Below are 9527 nucleotides of genomic sequence, written 5' to 3' on the forward strand. Positions count from 1 at the left end.
GGGATGGGGAGACTGGGGACAAGTCCACAATTTTGAAAGAGATTTCAATAAAGTGGTTATACATAGAATGTTTTATATATAATCATTTGATTATGTCTAATCTTGCTCATAAACTTAAACACAATCCACTTTGTCAAATGACTTCTTTATAGTTATAGACAATGGGAGAAAAAATTGCTAAAGAATTATTTAAATCTTGTTTAAACACTTTCTTTTTCAAATCCTATCTATTTTGCTTAAAAGTAGTAGGAAATTATGAACCTGACTTCTATATTCATTAATAATTTACACATAAATGTGAAAAGGTTGAAAAATTAAGTGCTTTACTTTCCTTTTTTAGTCAGAAATATACTTCCAAGTATACATTAGTACGAAGGCTTGTAGTTACTCTATTGTCTAATTAGGTTGGCACAAAATCCTTTTCCTGCTGGTAAGTGTAGTGCGCAAGACTGGTAACTCTGCATTCCCTATCAGTTTCAGGTTCAACTTTATATTTTCTTTTCCTTTCCTATTATCACACAAAATTTTCAAGATCTCGTGAGTACCCTGTTACCTATGTGCAGAGACCAGGAGCACAAATGCAGACTGTGTCTTGTTATATAAAGATGTGTTGCAGCCTGATGAGTTGTATTTTAAGTGAGCTGCTAACAGAAGAACCCAGAATAAAATTTCATGGAGAAGATTAGCTATGCACAATCCTTCCTTCACTGAGACTGATTTGGCTCACAAAAGCTTGGGGAATATCTCTATATAAGGACCCTGTGGTGTGTCCTTTTTAATCCAAATAGATCAAGAGGTGTTGGTTTTTTTGGCTAAGATACATATAATACCATTTCTCTAGTTAGCTTTGGTGTAATGTATGAGTAAATAAACTGCTGGAAATTTTTGAGTTTCCAATTTCTGTCAAGCCAAAATAATGTTTTTATGATTTTCCTATCAACACATAACAAATCAAACCCAAATATATTGTCATCTTAACCTTTGTAAGTTAAAATGCATATACATGGAGCTAAAATGTAATTGAGAATGTACTTCTTATTATTTTTTAAAATCTTATCATGTAACTAACCATGCATTGGAACAGTGGAATACAAAATAATGTACTTTTTCAGCAATGGTTTACATAGAAACTTCTGTATGATAATTTGGGAGGGTTTCTGTGTTATTTTAGAAGAAAAGGAAAAAAAAAAAAAAAAAAGGTTCAGCAGAAGAAAACCATAGCTTTTCAAAAAGGTTCATTATGGATCTAATTCTATATCAGTTGGTCCATGGCACTGCTATCAATTGCTTTTTTCGGAGTTGGTCTAAAACAGGACATATTTCAGATTTTATCCCAATTATTCCTAGAGATTAAATGTCTGCATTGACATGATAGCTAGGAATTCTGAAGGAAGTAGGACTCAGATTTAAGTACAGATTCTGCAGTTTAAGTTTTCTTCATTAAAGGCAAGAAAACCACTGCAAAAATAACAGCTAATTGTGTAAGAGCTAATTTAAATAGAGTGAAATTACTGGATGATGGTTTTTTGACCTGCAACTCAGCAACACTTCAGAAGTTCCATGGAGTTTATAATATGGCATAGATCAATAAGACAGAGAAATTACTCCAGTTATTACCCTTCTCTTACTGTGGTGGAAGAGCACGCAGAAACATGTACCTCTCAGATGTGGATGTAGGTCTGAAGGGAAGTCTGCTCTGCAGGTTGTTCTGTCTTTTGCAGCCTGCTCAGTCTTCCTGAAGAGGACTAAGTAGGCTTTCCTCCAGCACTTTGTAATCTTTGAAATCATGACTGTCATGCACTGGGCTATATAGGCTTTTGTAATTCTGATTTGTTAGGATAAAGTAAAGACTAGAGATGCATCCACATAGGTTATTTCATTTTTCCCATAAACCATTTTAACTCTTGTTGTTTGGACAGATTTTTCCTAGTTACTTTTTACACATTTATGCAATTTTGAGGTGATGAAAGTATGTATTATGGGGGGAAAAAAAAAATACAAACCCGAAAACCAACACCTTAATAAAACCAGTATGCTTACATAAAGGCTTTGGGCAAAAAGACTGTAATGTTAATACAAATGAAGTAATGTAAAAGTTGGAGGAACAAAAAAAAGTTTTAAGTTTACTCTCAAAAACTTTCCATGAGCTTAATCAGATGCATTGCTGTCAGGGGCAATAAACTTTAAACTAATAGCAGTGGCCCTCTTATGGGTAGAAGGGTATCTATCACACTGCATGCTGTCTGCATTCTGTCTGTGGACTCTGAAAGATCCTAGTGAGTGGTGGTATCTGAGGGAGAAAGGTAGTTCATTCTTACTGAAAATTACACCACCTACTATTTAATATAATGCCTTTCTTCCTCCATTCTTTCATCACATCCATTAAGGAATTCTGATTATTTCTTTGCAAGTTCTATCTAACACAGAGATTACTAAAGAAAATAACCAAATAGTCAGAGATTAAACTTCAGAAAGGCCAAAAGGTATATTTATTGATGAATACCCCAAGCCTTTAGCTTTCTAATGTTCTTCAAATACTGCATCAGCTTCAAATGCAAAACTTAACTTCACAAAAGTTTATGGGATTTTTTTGGTTTTAAATCTGATATTTTAAATTGTTGGAACTCTCTCTGCCTTTGTTTTCGTTGCTTTTGAACTTCACTTGCTTTATTTCTCAGTAACTGCTTTCTCTAAACAAAATGGACCATATCAAATCTCTTAATCCAATTTCTTTTATGTAAACAGTAGCTAATTTTCCTTGTTTTACTGTAGTTTGATAAGCATAGATCTTTCCAATATTGTTCTACCTTGGGGCTATTATCTCTTATAATATATGGATATGTTTTAAAGTGACAGTACAACAAGGAGAGGTCAAACACAAAAGGTAACAGCTCTTTTGTAACAGATCAGTTTAATCAGGTACAGTTTTAATGCTTTGAAATAATAATAAAAAAGTTCAAGTAATTTAGAAGGTTCCAAGCTATTTCTTGAGAGGAGAATCAAATTGCAGGGCAATATGAAGTGATGCCAGCTCTTGAGCTAACAGAGACAGGCTTTGGTAGTTGCAATCAGAGGACTTCCAAATCAAGAAAATAAGTATTTGTATTACTAAGGCATAATGTGGTTCCACAGTTAGAAGTAATAGCTGACTACCTAGAGGGATGATTATGCAAATGAGAGCAATTTTGTTTTCTGAAATTAAGGCCTTTTTTTTATTATTTTATTTTATTTTAAGGAAAATAATCTTAACTTCACAGACTTCCTGTTGCTAACTGGACATAGATTAGTCACAAAGACAGCCAATGTTAAAGGAAATTTACAAATCTAATTAATCAGGCATCTCTTTGATTGATTTTTAACACCCTAGAATAGGTAAAGTTCAGATATTCTTCTTGTTCCAATATTTTTAATGGTTTCTTTTAAAAGTATCAATAGTGTAATTCTGATATTATTCCACATACTTGGAGAAAAAGAGAGTTATATGGGTGACTTAAGAAATATTGCCCCTTTTTGTAAGCCACCAGCAATGAATGTAAACATGAAAAATGACAGCTTTAGTTCAACTTGGTTGTTTGAAATTGCAATTAAAAAAGCCAGACTAAGGAAGGTGTCTTGTGGTAGGTCCAATATGTTCTGAATTAATCTTGTACAACAAATGATACAGCTTTGACATTCTTTATACAGATGTTCATTGGCTTCACTGGGTTTAGGGCCTGGTAAAGTCTGTAAAACTGAATGTCCTGGTTTAGAGGCTGAAATTTGTTCCTTTTTCCTTTCTTTTACATTCTGACTATCATTCCCAGACCACAGTTTGAACTCATTTACATTGATTAGAAACTGTGTATGCTATAACAGCTCTCCAGCTTTGAACCTTTTCACTGCTTTGGATCTGTTTGTTATTGGGCTAATACACCACCTACAGCTATTGCAATATTAACATGTTTATGTTTAAAGATGTTTCCCATTAAGTTGTAAAGCTCAGTAACAATTTTCAAACAGTCTAAGCCATAGACTTTATTTCAGCATGAGTGATTTGTTCCCATTTAGATCAAAGGCAGATTATTTCAAGTAGAAATAAAGTACAGCTATTCTAGAATAAGAAATGTTTCACATGTGTTTGTTCAGGAATAGTTATTCTGGAATAGCTGTTCATGAATAGCTAATTTAGATTGACTCCATTTGCTGATTAGTGATAGGGAATACAAAAGAGCAGAATTCAAAGTGACTTTTCATTCATCATTCTCTTGGGGAAAGAGGAGCAAAGTGACTTTATGGACTTTGTTAAAGCATTGATTCTGAAGCAAGTTTTTATCAAAAAGTCTGTTTTATAGTTTTAACTGTCTGTGTGAAGTTATTACAGGATTTTTTCCAGTGCAGTGGAAGCTTTTAAATCCTTGTCATTAAGTTAAACATTTAAATCTTATTATCAGAGATATCCATAAACACAACAAACTATTAAAATTACAATAACTAACAGAGAAAGTGTTTTGTGTAGCAAGTTTAAAAGTTTGTTATTAGGTACAAGATTTGGGAATGTGTGCATAAAGTATGAAAGGCTTTTTTTGTTGAAAATTTCTAGCACCTGACATTTTTTAAGGCAGACTAAAATAAACCTTATCCTCTGAGTCTTCCTTAAATGTCTCTTCCTTATGCTCTTCAACTCCTGATTCTCCCAGGTTCTCTTCAGTCAAGACAGGCTTTGACATATCCAAGAACAGCTAATTCCCACAATCTGCCCCATTAACTGAATGGATAAAAAAAGCAAGAAGAAGTCTAGAGCTGATGGACCTGTATATGTTATGCAACCATACATCCACAAGCCTTGAAGTGAACAGTGAGGTCTAAATGATAAAACATACCCTCTGAAGCACTCTAAGCTTCTTAACTGTGCTCTCAGAACCACAGTTCTATGTGAGACAGGCATTCATAGGTATTTCTGTGGGACAGTATCTGAGGTGATTAACATGAAGATGGTTAAAAGGCCCACACTAAACCTCTCAGCACTTCCAAGAATGACACTGGCATATGCAGTCAAATCTGAATTATCAGTGTGTGCACATTGCACCACTGTTTCTATACTGTAAAGATGGGGTTAAAAAATTTATGTGTTCCCAGCCACAGAAGTCAACAGAACTGTACTGAACTTACTTACTAGAAACACTTGCCCATTAGTTCCATATGAACAGTTCTAAGGTAAGAGTGTTTTGTGCAGCTGCTTATCAGAAAACACATATTTTCACCCATTTATTTGACCTTGTAACTAGCATATTAGTCTTTTTGTCTCTTTGCTCTTTTTGTCTGAAGTACTCATATGTACTGGCAAGAATAAATAACTGATGAAAAAATAAGCCCATAAAATAAGGAAGAAATTTGTAGAAGCAGAAAATCACCAATAATTAGTAATTTTTTAGTTATTTACATCTCTGAAACATTTAGACATGAGATAATTAATGTTAAGAAAATTAAAGCAATAAGCATCAAAATATTATTGATAGCGGCTTCCTTAAAAATGTATATTTTGTCCAAAAAATGTTTAAAAAGTTGTATTTTACACAAACTACTAATGGTAACAATAAATAAGAGAACATGGTTCAAAATATTAGATTTTTTTGTGTGGAAAATTGTTAATGCAGGATAATAAAACAAATTTTCATCTTTATCACATAGATCTAATGCAAAAAATTCTACATTACTTAAGTTGTATATTCCTTCCTTCCTTCCTTCCTTCCTTCCTTCCTTCCTTCCTTCCTTCCTTCCTTCCTTCCTTCCTTCCTTCCTTCCTTCCTTCCTCCTTCCTTCCTTCCTTCCTTCCTTCCTTCCTTCCTTCCTTCCTTCCTTCCTTCCTTCCTTCCTTCCTTCCTTCCTTCCTTCCTTCCTTCCTTCCTTCCTTCCTTCCTTCCTTCCTTCCTTCCTTCCTTCCTTCCTTCCTTCCTTCCTTCCTTCCTCAGATTGTCATTGTATTTCCAGAAGACATCAGATCAAGAAAGGAGAAAGTGTATACCACCTTACAAGAGTCATTGCTGAAAGCTTGATCAGTAGTGATAAAAGAACCATTACTCAGCATTTTGTCCTGACCATAACCTTCCAGATATGCAAACTGGCACTCAAAATATCAGATGGTCTGTTCAAAGTATAAGATGTGGAAAGCTATTAATGTTAGTCTGGCTATCTGGAAAAAAATGATCCAGCATACCTATTAAGTTATGACGCTAGATTTATATTTAACCTTCCATTTATATAGAAACCTATATAATATGTATTTACAGTTCATACATATAAATAAACTATAATTTACATAAAATTAAGTATATAAATACCTATAAAAGGTAACAGATGTGGCTACACTGTTGAAAAATAAAATCATATAATCATCAATTCCTCACCTGAGCAAGAATGAGCTCTGCTGGTTAGTTTAAAGGGAAAGATGCAGAACTGAATGATTACAACTACTGAGGGATGTTTCTTTAGTCTCCTTTAGTCTCCTTGATAAACCTCAGTGCTTCAAATATTCCCTTTTTAAAATGGACTGAGTGATTTCAGAGACAGAAAAGGAAATTTGTAATGAGTGCAGACAAATTAGATGATCCAAGCAGTATCTCTTCCATCTTTAAATTCTCACGTTGCAAGCCAGGAACAGAGGGCTAGATAAGAGGTGCTAAAGCTGTCAGACTCTGTGCAGGCAGCAGTGTATGTTCTCAACTGACTCTTGTATTGTAAACGGTGACTGAATGTGATTATTTGATATCTAAATATGCCACTGCGGATTCTTGACTTACTACTACACAGAGGTCAAAGAAATACACATGGTACTTTCAAGTGGCTTCTTTTGGTTTCTGATGTTTCATCTGTTCCTACCATCACAGTGAATATGAATGTTTGCTATTAGCTATTAGCCTATAGCTCAGTCAGGCCACCTTGACTTCTCATCCCAGTCAATCCAGTACACCAAACAGTGCCTGGATGTTTGCTCAGTGAAAATAATTTCAGAAATTAATTGTCCATTCAGCCACTGTTTGAGAGTCTATTAATGGTTTCTTATCCATATTTAACTCTTGACTTTTCCATTGTGTGTCTAATCTTTTGAGCTTAAATATCCAATCCAGGCACTGGAAGAACACATTTCAGGAATATGAATGTTTAGGGAGGAGGGGAGGGATGAAGAAGAGGACAGGAAAGTTTTTACTTACCTCTTATTAAAATTAGAATAACAAAAAACAAAGATTAGATGTGATCTTGACCAGTTATTTTTTCCATCCCCAAGACCTAAAGCAGGATCATGTCTGTCAAACTGTTCCGGATAGGTGAGAAATCCCCAGTTGTTCTGCCCCTCTCCCTCACAGTCTATTTCAATTCATCTTTATCTTCAAAACCAGTAAAAAAATTATTTATTTCTATCTTGAATAGTGCCACTACTTCTTGCTTTGGCTATCTCAGTAATGGTTATTGAACCCTTTCTTTGTTTCTATGTTTTACAAACTTGCTCTAAAAGAGTGTGGAATATGTGACTCTTGGTTTAGGATAAATTGCTGTGCTCTGTATCTTAAAAAACAAAAACATCTGAGATGAAAAAGTACTTATACAGCAATTTACACTTAGAGAAGCAACTTATAGTTATCATCTTTGCTTTATTTCTTTCATGTGATATTTTCAGTTCATAGCTAATGCTTCTGATGTATAGAAAATTATTCATTTTTTTACTTTTCAGAACTAAAGATGTAAATTAAAAACATTAGAAAATGTAGAGGTAGTGAAAAATAATTTAGAATTAATGAAGAACTCTTTTTTTCTCTAAATAAAATATTATGTGTTAATTTGATCATATAAAATACTTTTTTGAATCTTTACCAATTACATAAAACTTTTTGAAGAGTATTTTTCAGGGTTTTGTTAATTTCTCAGAATCTAAAGCAACCATCTTATTTCACATGTATCTTACAGATTTAGCACGACTGTCTAATCTTAGGCTGGTGTTGAAAAACTCAGTTTCTCCTATACGTGGAACACTGTATATGACTGATTCAGTTCACGCATTTTCTGCTAACTTTTGAAGGTGTCCAGAGAGCTTGCTTAGTTCAGCAGTCCAACTCTGAGATGGCTCAAGTATGTGACATGATTGTCACCTTTGAAGTCATAGTTCATGCTGGCTCGTGTCCTGATCCAGTGTCGGGGGAGGTTTCAATATGATCCCAAGAGAGAGATTAAGACACAAACAAGGTCAAATGCCGTATCCCAAAACAGGTTTTTATTATTAAAAAAGTGAAGAGGGGTAACAATAGGACAGAATGGAAGGAAAAGACAGAAATAAAGCAACGATGCGGGATAGGGCTGCAAGAACAGTCACCACCATGGATCCAGTGGCGTCCCGTTGGTCCTCAGGCTTCAGTTCTTCAGTGGTGGGTGCACTCGGATCTGGTTTCGATGGTGGATGTTCCACACTGAGCAAAATTTTCTGCTGCCTTTTTAAGTTCATCATATCCGCTGATTAGCATATCTGCTCAGGTTTAGGTTTTTTTTTTCCTATGGTCCCACAGGTTTTGTTGCATCTGGCTTCAGGGCAGGAACCTTTGCCTCTTATCAGTTAATTGACAATGCATGCATGGGGTCTGGCCTACACAACGGGGCCACAAATGGCTACAGGATGGGGCCAGCTCAGTACACTTCTGCCCCTTTGACGCTTGTGTAAAGAGTCCGGACAATGCAACCGCAAAAAAGTGGGAGGGTGCATCCTTCAATACACTCCCGCTTCTCTGGGAGACACTCCCCAGAGCAATTCACAGGCCGCAGCAGCTTCTCTTGGAGGTTTGCACAGACACAAGCAAGCTTTGAGGCAGTCATATGACATTTCAGTCTCCCACAGCTCGTCTGTGTGACTAAACTTTTGTTTATCTGATTGATGTTGTCTGCAGTCCCTGACCCGAGCATTACTCAACTTCAGTGAAAGCACACAGAAAGCCTTTGGACAACTTGTCCATCACAGCTGGACAGTCAAGCTATCTCCCTCAGAGTCCTCTTGCTGACTAGCCCTAATATCTTTATCAGGGAGCAATTATGCATCAGGTTCACTTCATCCTTGCAATACTCATCTCCCTTTCTATCCAGTCATCTTGGGATACAACACTTGTCCTAGGCTCCAAAAGAAAGAAAGAAAAAAGAAAAAGAAAAGAAAAAAAGAAGAAAAACCAAAAACCTGTTCTTGATATTACTCATTAAAATAATAAGGTGATGATACCTTTTTTAAAGCTTCATTCTGAGAACTATACTGAGACTGGGACATCTCAGTATAAGGCTGCTTACCAGTTGTCTTCTGATGAAAAAAAAAAAAAGCTGGAGAAGGAAAATAAGAAAGCTTGTTCTTCTGAATTTTCATCGTGTGAATCTGGTACTGAACAGGGAAACCTGGCTTGGGGTCAGGTAGTTATTCTACGAAGAGAATGTGGCAATATTAATGAAGAGGAGAAGGAGGTTGATGATGAAGTTGGTGGTGTAGGCCTGTCTCAAAAGACTGCTGCTTTCCAGAGTATCTTGCA

Source organism: Strix aluco, chromosome 2 (assembly GCF_031877795.1).
Source record: "Strix aluco isolate bStrAlu1 chromosome 2, bStrAlu1.hap1, whole genome shotgun sequence".
Lineage (NCBI taxonomy): Eukaryota > Metazoa > Chordata > Aves > Strigiformes > Strigidae > Strix > Strix aluco.